The sequence below is a fragment of the Peromyscus eremicus genome, chromosome 8a (genome assembly GCF_949786415.1).
Source record: "Peromyscus eremicus chromosome 8a, PerEre_H2_v1, whole genome shotgun sequence".
NCBI lineage: Eukaryota > Metazoa > Chordata > Mammalia > Rodentia > Cricetidae > Peromyscus > Peromyscus eremicus.
The window spans coordinates 19,002,858-19,017,221 of record NC_081423.1 but is presented as its reverse complement, the minus strand read 5'-3'; positions in this window follow the sequence as shown (position 1 = coordinate 19,017,221).

Here is a 14,364-nt window from a genome sequence, read left to right as displayed (position 1 = left end):
GGGCAGCAAAAAACTACAATGTCCATGGGTTTGTTTCTGTAGTTCATGTCCAATCAACTAGTTCTACCTCCCCGGAGTCCCATGAGCCATGATGTTTGACAAGTGGCTAGAGTACATCCATATATTTGCCAAGACTTTGCCTCCATGATTTAGTTCTTGAGTTTCCTTCAAGTGCTTGTTAAAGTAACCATGGAGGAAAGAGGGGCTAACAAAGCAAGAGATATGAGTGAATTATAAATCTAACACGGGACTATGGGGAAGCAAAGTGTAGCAGAAGAATATCCTTTCATATGTGCACATGTAACACATGTGTATAGGGCCTAGGTCAGTCCCAGGCAGGCTCTCTGGTTAGCGGTCCAGTCTCTATGAGCCCCTATTATGGGCCCAGGTTAGTTGATTCTGTGAGTTTTCTTGTGGTGTCCTTGGTCCCTCTGGTTCCCACAATCCTTTCCTTCTTCCACAGGATTCCTGGAAGTCCATCTAATGCTTGGCTGTGGGTCTCTGCATCTTTTTCTATCAGTTACTGAGTGAAGCCTCTCCTATGACAACTGGATTAGGCAACAACCTATGAGTATAGCAGAATATCATTAGGAATCATTTCATTGACCTTTTTTGCCAGTCATGTGATCATGCTGGGAAAAATTAATGAATGAATGAACTAATAAAAAAGAATATCTTTTCATGCCAGAGGTGGTGAAGACCAGAATTAGTATTGCAGAAGAGCAGATCCACAGTAAAGTCAAACTGATGCATGGGAAAAAGAAAACGTGAGGTGTGGGGTGGGAGGGAGATGAGTGTGGTTGTTAAAAAGACATCACAAGGAGCCTTTGTAGTGGCAGAATTGTGTGTCTTGACTGTGGTGAATACATAGACCGATGGATGTCAGTAACTTACACATAACCAAGCACGCACTCACACTGAATGGCACAGATGTGCAATGAGTAACACTGGGAAATCGAAATACCATCAGTGGGTTACATAAGGTTCAACATTCTGCTTGTGAGTTGTACCTTATTTTCCTTCTTACAAGATAATTGCCACAGGAGAAAACTGACTAGAATAGACACAGGATCTCACTACCGTGTCTTACAACTGTGTGTGCATCTACAGTGATTGCAAATGAAAAGTTCAGGTAAGATAAAAAGAACCACGCCATTGGGACACAAAGCGAGAATAACTGACCAGAGACTAGGGGCTCACAACAAACACGGAAATGGTGTTATTAAATTGACCAGATGTGACGATCAAAGGTGAAAAGAGATTATAGTGCTGCTGTGTGGGAAAAAAATGCCGATAGTCATGGATTGAAAAGAGCTGCTAAAGTTTAGATAGAATAAGGAAATTGATTCTTGAACACATTGTGTCAAGGCTTTCTATAGAAGGATTGCTATAAAAAAGGATGGCCCTGTGAGGTAGCCAAGAGGAGCTTTTAAGCAGCCCTGGGGGACACAGTGACAATCCACCGGCCAATGGCATTGATGAAAACATCCTTTCTGACACTTGTTTTGGGGTCCTTTCCATACTGAAACCATGGACTCTTGACATCCCTAAATACCATTTGGAATCAGAGAAATTGTGCAGGGAAGGGAGACTGGAAGGGAGACTGGGTTAGTTAGACTGCCATTTTGAATGATTCCCTGACATCCATAAATGATTTCCTAAAAGACACGGAGGTGACCTTGGTGGTTCCTAGTTAGATGTGAATTTAGGCACAAGGCAAACTCAATCATCTGGATACTGTTGCCTGGAATCACTGCTGGTTGAACACGATACATTCAGTCAATGGGCATTTATGGGACTTCTTGTGCAGCAAGGCACGTTGAATACACAAAAACACTCAATCAGTTGTGATTCTAAACCTGAGATGCCTATTAGGGAGGAACACATGCACTAATACAAGACAGGAGATAAATGTAGCTCAAACACTTCAATGTGCTTTATACATCAATTATCCCATAGTTCCTCAAAAGGTAGAACACTTGACATCATGTTTGTGTGATTCAATAACTATGCCGATCGCTTACTATTTTTCAAGATGCATATCAAATCATACAGCCACATTCAGCAAATATTTATTGTCATATACATATAGAGCTCTGTACTAGTTGGTATGATACAACGAGGACATAACCAGGCAGGCATCTATTCTCAGGGAACCTGGAGCTGAAGGAAGAAAATTGGTGGTAACCAGATGATGGGCCACATCTAGAACTGTATCCCGAGAAGCAAAGGCTACAAAGGAAAAAAGGCACGATGCTTTGAAACAACATGAGGGATAGATCTAACCCCATCAGGGAGTTCTGAACTCTTTCTCCATGCAAGTGGCGTTCAGTGGAAAGGCACTCCGGGAGTGGGAACAGTATGACAGAAACACTGTGATGGGAGAAGCCTGTAGTGCTGAGGGGTTGAGAGGGGACCACTGTGGGCAGAGCCAGGATTTGTGTTGCTAGATGAGAATGGAGACTTGAAGAGAAAGAGGTCTTGTCCAGTCTTACAAGGAATTTTGCCTTTACCTGAAAAGCAAGGAGACTCCTTTGGAAGGATTCAGAAAAAGACTGATAGTTCCAAGATGGGTCCGTCTTTAATCCACTCCTTTTCTTGTCTGTGGTGTCAAAGTGATTAGTTTGAATTTCATCATTATATTCTATCTTGTGGTGTTTATTGTGACACCAAATGACAAATGTCTCCTCTTCAAAATTAGATGGACGATTCCTTAGGCTGATTCTTAAACTCCATTTTCTTGGGTTTAAGACTCTTAGGGTAAAATGTATGCCTATTGTTAAATTCTACTATAAAAGGGAAAATGCTACCAACTGGACCTGCCACAGATGCTAAGCAGCATCCCTAAATCAGAGATCCTGCTGTGTGAAATGATATGCTTCCTAACCTGATGGGATAGTATCTTCTTTGATATTCTTACAGCATCTGTTACAGTGCTTTTCATAAATACAGTGGGAGGAGAACTAGACTTCATGAGATCCAGTTCACATATTGGTTCTACTATGTACCTGAGGACAAGAATAAGTCAATTTTGGGTTCCTGGTCCCATCTCTTGAGTAAGTGGTCATGTGATCCCTGAGGTTCTTCTCAACCTTGGAACATCTTTCTGCCACAGCTCCTGTCAACAGCTCTAGCAAGATAATTTTGAGGCCCTGGAGAGGTTCTTCACAATGAGGTCCTGGCAGAGAGGTGTGGGCTTTCACTATTATTCTCCAGGTAGAAGGCAGTAGAGAATGTGCTTTGAAGTCACATAGCTCTAAATGAGAACAAAATGAGTCTTAAGAAAATCTACGACCCAGTGACAGTTTGTGTGGGTCCAATGCTAAGAATGAGGCACGGACTGTGTTAGACTTCGAATGTGAAATGTCCCCCATAGGTTCATCTATTTGAACATTTAATTCCCAGTGGTGGTACTATTTGGGAAGGCTGTAGAACATTTAAGATGCAGAGCCTCACTAGAGTAAGTGAATCACTGCGGGGCAGGCCTGGAGGTTTGATAGCGAGACCCTACTTTCTGTCCAACCTCTGCTTCCTGACTCCAGAGACAACGTGACCAGCCACTTCCCACGCCTTCTCCACTCTAAGGAGCCCTGTCACCTCATACCATCAGCCAAAACAAACCCTTTCTCCTTAAGTTGTCAGGTGTTCAGTTGCAACAATAAGAAAACAGCAAAATACCCAGGTAACTGTGAATCAGAGATTATTTAGAAATAGGGTCTTTAGGACCAGAGAGATGATTGTGTGGGTAAAGTGCTAGCCCCACACAGAGTGAGAACCTGAATTTGAATCCATAGAAACCAGATAAGGCCAGATGTGGTAGCATACATCTGTAATCCCAATGCTATGATTAAATGAGAGGTAGAGATGCAAAGGTCCCTGGAGTTCTGGCCTAGCTAGCCTGGTATAGCCTGGTAAACAATGGAAGAACAGACCCAAACAAGGTGGGGGACACTCCCACTGACATCCCCACACATGAACAAGCCCATGTATGCACAGGTTTTTTTTTAAAGGGCTTTATCTGGATATGGTAGTGGGCACCCGTAGACTCAGCTGCTTGGGAAACTGAGGCAGAAGAATCATTTGAGCACAGGTTTTGAGACCAGCCTGATCAACATACGAAGAATAATTTAAACAAATATGATCTTTTCGATGATCAAGTTAAGATGACATGCTTAGAGTGGGCCCTACTACAGTGTGCTCTCAGAAAAGGCAGATTTGGACACAGAGACAGACATCTGCAGAGGAAATAGTTTCTGTAAGCCAAAGAGGGCCTGAGGCCCCAAGACGCTTCTGGAGAAGCTTGGAACATCTTGTTTTCACAGGCCTCAGAATAATTCGACCCTGCTGACACACTGATGTGGGCTTCTGGACTCCAGAAATGGGAGACAATGAACTTCTGTGCCAGTCTGTGGCATTTTGTTTCTGTGTCCCGTAGTGATGTGATGATGTGCCTTCCACCAACATAAGCTCTTACCTGAAGCACTGTTTCCCTCTAATCCTCCTCTCCTTCTGAGAGGATAACAGATTATCACAACCAAGAGTCTAGAACATGAGAAGCTGTTAAAATGGCAGGATCCTCAGCCCAACCATGTCCCACATCTGCTACCTGCACCGGACAAATGCTTCTTGCTGCTCTGTCTCGGAGCATCCAGCATCCCATTCTACCTCTCCAAGCACCTTCTTCTGCCCTCCAAGCATCATTAGCGGGGCCTCAACGTCACTCGGCATCCTGCCTCTCCTTAGCCCTGACCTCAGGTGTCTTATGAACTAGGATTGGACCCGCCCTTGACTGCGGGCTAGAGAGGTGGCTCAGCAGTTAAGCACAACTTCACCAAAGCCTTGGCTCTAAGCACGTATCCAGCACCCTTTTCACTACATCAGCACACCTGGCAATACCAACCAAAATTTTGGAAACAGCTCCACTCAGATTTCAGACTGTTCTATGTTGTGGATTAGTATTTCTGCTTCGCATACAAAGTTTTCTGCTCTTACAGAAACATAAAGTTTTAATTATGGGATACAGGCTTGAAATATCTTCCTACCATTGTTCCTTGGTGTATAAGTACCAAATTAGTGTATCTTTGGATTGGGTAGGGTTAGAATGTTTGGCTTTTAAAATTATTGAGGGCCAACAAGATGGATCAGAAAAGGTGTTTACCACCAAGCCTGAGTTCAGTTCCCAGAACTCACAGGATCCTGCAACTTGTCCTGTGGCCCCTACGTGCATGCCATGGCATGTGTGCATGTACATGCATATATATATGTATGTGTATGCATATGCACACATACTTTTTTAAAAATTGAGTTGCTCATTTGAGCTTTATTTTAAAAAATCACTTAATGAATTTTGTCTTGGGATTAGAACAGAATTTCTAACAAATTTTGAAATTACGTGAAGAGGCATTTTCAGCATCGATAATTAAAAAAAATTTTAAATGTCAATAAATTCTAGAAACAAAACATTTAAGATGTTCTGTGTAGGTTAAATTCTGTCCTGTGGTATGAAATATTCATCCAAGGTTTAATTCTTTATGTAAAAATAAATAAAGATATTTATTCAAATTGATTTTTGTCCCTAATGAGTGGTAACATTTCATACACACATAAATATTGAATAATTCTTTTAAAATATATTGCATTGTGATTCATCATCAGTAAATATTTGATATATACACATCTAATATATTTACATACCAGAGGACTGCTCTTATAGAAATATAATGCTTCAATTATAGGAAATAGATTTTTAGCATTTCTCTACCATTATCTCTCAGCATGAGAGTACCAAATTAGTATATCTTTGGATTGGACAGTGTTAAAATATGAAAGGGATTACGGTTAGGAGAAGCTTAAGGATCCTCAGTCCAAATCACCAATGACCAGCCCATTTGTAAATTGAAGCCCTCTGGAGATACCCAGTCCTAATCACATCCATTTAGAAACCTCTCAATGGTTTATAGATCATTGCACCCCACGGCAAGTCTCTACCCTAAGCTGCCCTTTGCTTCTCAGTTCTACCAAGATGGAGGATTGTTCTAGAAAGCAGTTGTGGTTCCTCCAAGCTATGACGTACTGGTCCTAGGATTTCGTTCTTCTTACACAGTCTCTGCTCACTGCTCCGGTCCTCTTTGAGCCCTCTCTCTTCTGTGCTCCAAAACTTTTCTCTTCCTATGTGTGCCTTTGAGGAGTGTCTCAAAACAAGAGCAAGATTGAAATGTGAATTTCGTGCAATATCCAGTGTGAAAGAATAGCGGATAGTCATGCATTGCTAAATGAAGGGGACATATTCTGAGCAGTGTCCTTAGGCTATGTCCTCATTCCGGGAAGCTCACAGAGGGAGCTGACATACACTGAGATAGCCATCAGTGTCTGGTGATGCAATCTCCTGGGACCACTGGGATCTGCAGTCCACTTCTGACTGAAATATTAAGATATGTGACCGTTATGGTAATTATTACTTCATTGAGTGAGAAATTGGTGTGTGTGTGTGTGTGTGTGTGTGTGTGTGTGTGTGTGTGTGTGTGTGTGTGTGTTGATGCCTTTCCTCTTTCCATCCTGCACTACAAGCCTGCTATGTAGGTATGAATATTAGTCCAATGATAAAATGAAGACTGAGCTCACAGAGATGAAGAAACTTTCCCAAGGCTAAATAGTAAAATATGGAGTGGAGCATTACACCCAGAGACAAGTAACCCAGGATTTGAATCAGTCTGCTAAAATGCTAGGTAGAAGGCAAACTGGGCAGGGTGTGGTACACAGCTATAATCTAGCCACCAGAAGGCAGAGGCAGGAGGATTGATATCTCCACGCTAGCCTGGGCTACACAATGAGACCCTGTCTAAAAGAGAAAAAAAAAAAAAAAGAAATCATCTCCCCAAGGACAGGGCCCTATCTAGGGGCTTCTGAAGGATCCAAGGCTTGGCTTGAGGCCTAAGAATTTTTATTTTGAAGTTCTCAAGGCCAACTTCTGAAATGCATTGTCTCGGTGCCCAGCGGATGTAATAACGCCAAGTGAGCTAAGGCTTCTCACACTGTTCACCGAGAAAGAATTATCCTGCCTCCATACAATGCTTCATAGCCTTGACTGCACATTGGAAGCACCTGGGAAGGTTTAAAACCTCATCACTGAGTCCGGTTTAATTGGAGTGAGCGGCTGGCTGAGCACGGTGTGTTTTACAGGGTCCTGGGGGTGATTTCGAAGTGCAGTTGTAGACGAGAACCGCTTCCTTAACACTGCCAGCTCCCTGGCTGGGGGGAATGCTGTCTTCGATTCCCCCCCCCCCCCGGGTTTAATACTGGTGCTTATTACAGTTTGGTGAGTATTAATACACTCAAAACACTTAGAAGTGAGGCCAGCCTCCAGCAAATGCGACATGAGCAGTGACCTTGGTCATCATTGTTGTACAGTTGGCATGGGTTTTCCCCCCTGTTTTTCATTTTTCTCAGCGTGTTCTCATTATCATGGCCTCTTTTACATATGGGTGAGATTTTAGCTGCTTCTAGCATGGACTACCTTAAACCCCAATTAACGAGGGCCATCTGGCCCCCTCAGCCCAGCACCCATGTATTTCCCTTTCTTGTCCTGTTTGGGGCTCTTTTGCTCTTTTTATGTTGTTTATTGGAGAAAGCACTGTCCTGGGAGTTACAGGATACTCTTCTTTGGAATCTAAATTCCAAAGCCCCCTGTTGAAAATCAGTTGACTCCTCAATGTGCATTTTCTTTCTGGAGTCTCTGTACTACAGATGTCTATGCCAGGCCTTTTGAAATTAATTTTGAATATTATAATTGTGAAATTATATTGGGTTTTAATACCAGGAAGTCTAAGCTCTCTAACAATTTTCTGTTTTACTATAGTTGTGGTGATTCGAGTTTCCTTATACTACTGCAAGGATTTTAGAACCAGCTTGTCAGTTTCTGAAAAGATGCAGTCTAGCATTTTAACGGCGATTGCATTGAACCAGCAGTTCAATTTGAGCAATCAGTAAATACAGTTCCCTAAGTATCCCCAGACTTTCACATCATGAAGGCTATCAGGATCTCAAGAGCTGCAAGGAGGTCTAGACTGTCCCCATTCCCTCACTCTCCCTTTCCTCTTCCCTTGTTTATCATTTCATAACCAATTATAGTTAGCTCACACCACCCGACATCATATCTCCACAGTAAAAAATATTAGAAATATTGGACAAAGATGTTTCGAAATTAAATTCCATGGCTGTTACCTGATTGGTTCCATTTGGGCCAATTAACTAGGAGCATTAGGGCAGACAGAGTGGTAGATCATACCATACCAGCTTGTCTACCGATGGGCCAGATGAGAGTTCTTTGAGAAGTGTATAGGTTAGTTAGAAAGATGTGACGGAACATCAGCTATGATGCCTGCTCCTTCATGGAACTTAGGAATTTAACCCGATTTTTCACACACTGATGAGCCAGCACCCAGCCATGCACCCACACCTTTAAAATGAGCGTCAGATCCTCATATAAAACTGCCAACTGGAGGTATCCACTTACAAATCCCGAAGAACCAATTCTCAACATGTCAAAGGCTGAACTCATCATCTCCTCCAAAAATCCGACTCTCCCTCTTTGTTCCCTGTGTGTGGTGAAGGATCCTTGATCGATACAATGAACCAAATGAAACTATGTGAGAATTGCCCTAGACTCTTCCCTCCACGGAAACCTCTTTCTTACCATCTCATCCCTCTGTCACTAAAGTCACTTTAATACCATTTCCCACTGTGGCTTCCTTTCATATTAGTCGCTTTTGTCCCCCCTATTCTGCTTCCTCAACTGGCCACTGCTTTGGTCAGGCTCCATCCCTGCCAACTCTTATCCCTGCCACAGCCTTCCTATGGGTCTCTTTGGGTTTGGGGATGCTCTTTTACTAATTTATTCTCACAACTCTGGAGAGTTCTTTCTAAAACAAAGCTATGTTAATTTCTCATTAATGATGAGTCTTTGGAGAAATCACTACGGTTTTTACAATGAGTTCAAGTAACCATCAATTTTGTGCCTTGCTATCTGGCTGCTGACCACCTCTCGGGCAATGCCCTGCCCCTTCCCACAGACAGTTTATTATATGGTCATCCAGGGGTTTTTGCAGTTTATGAAATTTGACAGGCTATTTCCTGCTCTTGAGCCTTCTTTTTCCTCTGCTGTTCTCACTATCTGGGTTGCTTTTCTTCTCCTCATCCGTCTTTTTCTCCCATCCAATATCTGGTACCTCTTGAAAACTCAACCCAAACACTACCTCCCATCAAATATTTCCTAGGGAATACATGTAGCTTGATTGTGTGGCTCCAGCACTTAGCTTAGTGCCTAGTGTGAAATAGGAGCTCAGTCTGTGCTCAGAATGTACATAAATTGAAATCCCACAGTTAGGACTTTGGGCAAAAGTGCCTGAGTGGATTGCAGCTGCAGTTTGCAGACACTCCGTGCAGCGACAGCCCCTCTACTTCTCCATCATTATACGATTCCCCACAGACTTCCCTGGTGGTTTCTCTCGGCTCAGTGTGTCTCAGCACACTGACCACAGCCTGAAAGGAGTGAACCACATGGCCCCTGGGGTCATCTCTGCTGCTGCACCCTGCGGCAGACAGAAGGGAGCCTGGGAGAATGTGGGAGGGTAAAGACTGGTTCCTTGGCTAGCCACACAGTATGAAGAGGATTCCTTGTGTGATAATGGAGAAGTCACAATCAGATGCAGATCTCTTAGCATTTGGAATCCCAGTCCTTGCTATGGGAAATCTGCTGATGCTGGTAATCCACACTGGACAATTTCTAACCATCAAGCATACTTCTCAGTTTCTATCATTCATTTTCTCCCCAGGCTACATTTTATGTAACTCCCTGCTTACTGTTTTCCCGCTCTCAGATTTGTGTCACTAATCCTGTGTGCAAAAAGACAACCAACCAACCCATATTTCTTGACGGGAAATGTGACAAATATTAGCTATTTTCTTGTTCCTGTGACCAAATATCTGCCGAGAAGCAATTTAATGGAAGACATGCTTATTTTGGCTTTGAGTTAAAGGAGCTACACCCCACCATGGTGGAGAAACAGCTGGCCACATCGTTTCTGTAGTCAGGATGCAGAGAGCCGACAGACAGTGGAGTGGGGCGGGCCCACCCCTGGAGACTCACTCCCTTCAGTGAGAGTCACCTCATAAAGTTCCATAACCTTCCCGAAGAGCACCCCAGCTAGGGAACGAGTGATCAGACTCAGGAGCCCGTGGGAGACATTTCACATTCAAACTACAACACTGGGGAAGAGTAAATGTTCTGTTGTTTTGTTTTTGGTTTTAAAGAAGACTAAATACAGAATTTATAGACTTTCTATTGTACATAAAGTAAAACAACTAACGATTGAAAGTTGACTGGTAAGTACAGCAAAGGAAAGTAAATTTGCAGTTTCTAAGAGTCCTGTGGGTTCACTGAGAACAAACCACACTGAATGAACCTGACCTCTTTCTCAGCCTTATTTCCAACCAGCCAATGGAATAATAACAATTCACGTCCATCAGAAGTGTTACAATGCAAAGACCCTTTCAAACATATCATCCCAGCAAAGTAATGTAGCATCCTGGAGAGATAAAAAATCTTTTATACTTGGTACCAAGATCCTTCTCTGAGTCTCTCCTCCATTTGTTGATCTTTAAATCATACGCACAAATGAAAGATAATTCATTCAGGAAGTGACAAGGACTGTAATAGTGTTCTTCTTTTTGTATGTAGCAAATAGAGGATAAATTTAAGTATCCCCCCCCAACAGAGCATACAATAAGTGTGTGAGAAACCAGAGTTTTGGTTCACTTGGGTGGGCATAGACTGGGTTCCATTTCATCCATGGAGCTCTGGCTTGCCCTCTCCTCTTCAGACAATTAATAAATAAGCTGATCTCTGTGACTAGCAACAGTAATAGACAGGTGACATGCTGAGTATCAAAACACAAGTTTATCTTTAAGGAGGTAGACAAGAAAATGGGTCAAAAACAATGGGAATGATTTTGTCAGGGTTTAAGTAAAACAATATAAGCTAGACACAGTGACTATGGCAAGAGCCCCGTGCTGCATCCTCATCCTTGGCTAAGGGAGCACAGACCATTGCTCAGCACACAAGGAGGTAAAGATGCAGGGGCTGGATGTCTTCATGAGCTCTGCAGTGGCAATCATCTCACAGTGTGTGCATCTTGCACATCACATCGTGCATTTTAGGAGTATTCAAGTCTTACTTTTCAGTTCTACTCCATTATGTTGAAAAAGGAAGTAAGAGAAAAAAGTCTATGTGTAGGATTGAAACTATTCCATGTCTTGAGTGTGGAGCCATGGAGACATGTTTAACAGCAGTAAGAGTGCGGGTGACTTCAGGATTGAAGGGGGCTGTGAGATGATATGATCGACAATATGGCCCACTCAGTCATTTGCTGCATTCAAAGAAGTTCAGTGTCACATGGGATGAAAGGGATGGTCTCCAGTTCTTTGGGCTAATCAATTTGTGCCTGGTCAATTTGCAAATCTAAATCTGACTTGCCACATTTTGAAGGCACCATTGAAAAACTGGAAGCCATCTAGGGAGCCTTCTCAACATGGCAAATGGTCTTTGAAACCATGTCTGAGAACTGCCTTGAATATGCAGGGTAAGTCTACAGTAGACGGGGAACACTGTGGAGAGCCTTACAGTTGAGGATCTACCTGGAAGAAATATTTGACTTTATGTAGATCTAAAAAAGTACATAAGACATTTTCAAAGGGAGACAGCCAATGAAGTCTATGATGTGTCGTGCTCAGACACAGGGCCCAGCATTTATGTATCTTATGTATTTCCTTACAATAGCCCCTTAACCCAGAACCATTGCTCACTCTCATTTAGAGACAGAAGGGAAAAACAACAAAAAACTTGAAGCTCAGATAAACTCATATAATGTGTCCAAGCTCCGACTAGTAAGTTTCCAGACAAAGGTGTATCCTCACAATGTATTATGTAGGCATCATTTCATTCATAAAGGAACTTCAAACCACCAGATTTCCTCCAGGCCATAGGAGACTGCATGTGGCACCAGACTTCATCAGCATCAAATCTGCCAGGACAAGACATATCAAAGGCACACTGTCTCTCCATAGAGCGATGGTTTCTGATGAGTTTAGACAAGAAAAGCAAGGCAAAGAGCGAAAACGACCTGTTCAAGGTCCCGTGTGCAATAAATGAAAATCCACTGGGCCATGCCACCTCTTTCAGAGAAACAGAACGATTTTTCTACTAACAAATAGATTTTAGAAATGCCCTGGGAGGCAATCAGCTGAGACGTACTACAGTGGTCCAAGTAGAGGCTGGTGCCTGCATGGGAGAAACTGTAGGTTGAGATGCTTAGGACGTCCAAGGCTTTGTGGTTCTGGAAATTACCTTGTTGGAAGTCATCGTTCGCAGGGACTGTTAAGCATCTGCTAGATGATTGGGAACAGCTACTGACTTGAATGAACAAAAGGCCACTTTCCAGAAGGGAACCAACTTGGTGCACGGCTGAGGGAATTCTGGCTCTGCAGTCAAGCTTTCTAGCTATTTGTGTCAAAGCTGAATTAGAAGGGGCGGGCTGCCCAGCACAGCTAGCAATTAGAGTACGACCCACAAATTCAGACACTGGGCTGACTGCTGGGGTGGGAAGGACAGGCCAGGAGGCACCTTCAAGGCACAGTGAGATGAAGTTGGGAAAGCAGTGGGCAGCGGCCACAGGAACTGCAGCCACAAGAAAAGGCTGGACAGCTGACCTCAGTCTTGATTTGGATGACGATGTTTACTCTTCTCTGCCTCCCAGGCCTCTCCCTTCCTGCCCAAAGGGCTATCCCAAGTCCCTGGCAAGATGACTAATGGACACATATTCTCAGTCCCCGCCAAGAAGTACTGTTGGCCTGGGACTCCCATTGGTTGTTAGAACTACCTTTCCTGCAGAGTTGTATAAAGTTGCCCAGTCCCATGGGCTGAAGGTCATGATCCAGGAAAGAACCTGAATCAGATGCCTGATTGGCTGTGTTCTTGCCTGAGTGCTAATTAGTGGCTTAGATAGAACTTGAGTCTGACGGGGCTCTCTGGGGCTAGGTGTTCTCAGAGGGGCCATTTGGTTTTGGGGAGGGAGCATATAAAATGTTCTTTCCCAGCCCCACACTGACTGGTGGTGGGCAATACCAGAGTCACGTCTTTCTATTATAGCAATGACTCTCATAATTTTTTCTGAAATTCCCTTTACAATTTTAAGAATAATTGAGTCTCCTAAAGCATCTTGATACATGTGACTTCTCCCTCAGTAGTTATCACCTCTGAGATTAAACTCAAGAAATATGTAAAATAAGGAATTATTAATTTCTTTAAAAATAATCCACCACTATATATGAACAGAATTTTTTTCCGGAAAAAAAAATACAAATAGTTTACAAAACAAAAAGTACTTAGAACACTGACATTATTCTACATTTAAAAAAAAAAATTCTTTTGATGTCTGGCTTAAGAGAAAGCAGCAGGCACCACTGGGAATATTGGCTTTAACCCACATAAGCAAATCTCTGCCCGTGGAGCCTGGAGCACCCCTAGCTACTCAAAGGAAGAAAGTGGTCCAGAGTGCACAGTAGTTGCCTCTCCCCATCCTGGACACGAGAGTGGAGAGAATCCCACTGAGAAGGGGCAGGCTGCTTCCTCTGAAGCTGGGGCGAGTCCTCTAGCTTTTTACAGACCTATGGCAAGCCTCAAATGTCACTCTCCACCGCCGCCTTCTGAGGCTCATCCTCTTGTTCTCCTATTTCTTTAGATTATCTCCCCTTTTTCCTTCCCTATGTCTAATCTAGACTTCTTTTTATATCCAGGAAAACAATGAGATAAAGAAAAAAGTAGGAGGGAGGGAGGTTCTAATCACCCCTGTTCTCAGTCTGCATGTTGTTTGGGTGAAAATTGTGGGAAAAGGAGGGGTATTTTACAGACTTTTTAGATAACCATAGAGACTCTTTATTATTAATCATCATCATCATCATTATTATTATGCCAAAGCATGTTAGTTGCACTCCAGAACCCACACACGTATCTGTGAACTTTTCATACACTCCTTTATTGAAACCCATGAACTTTCAGTGGGTCTTTTTACCCAGACACAATTTCCTAACATCATACTTGATCATTTGGAAAGTATTGACTTCTTTTCTGAGTTATGTAGATCTCCTAAATGTTGACATATCCCATTATACAATATGAAAAAAATCATATCCATTAATATCACCACCAATCTGATCACAAAGAATCTCGAAGTATTGGGGAAATGCCAAGCTCACAGTAGCAGATACAAATTTTTCAAAATTCTAATTTTTGCTCCAACACTCAAATTTTAT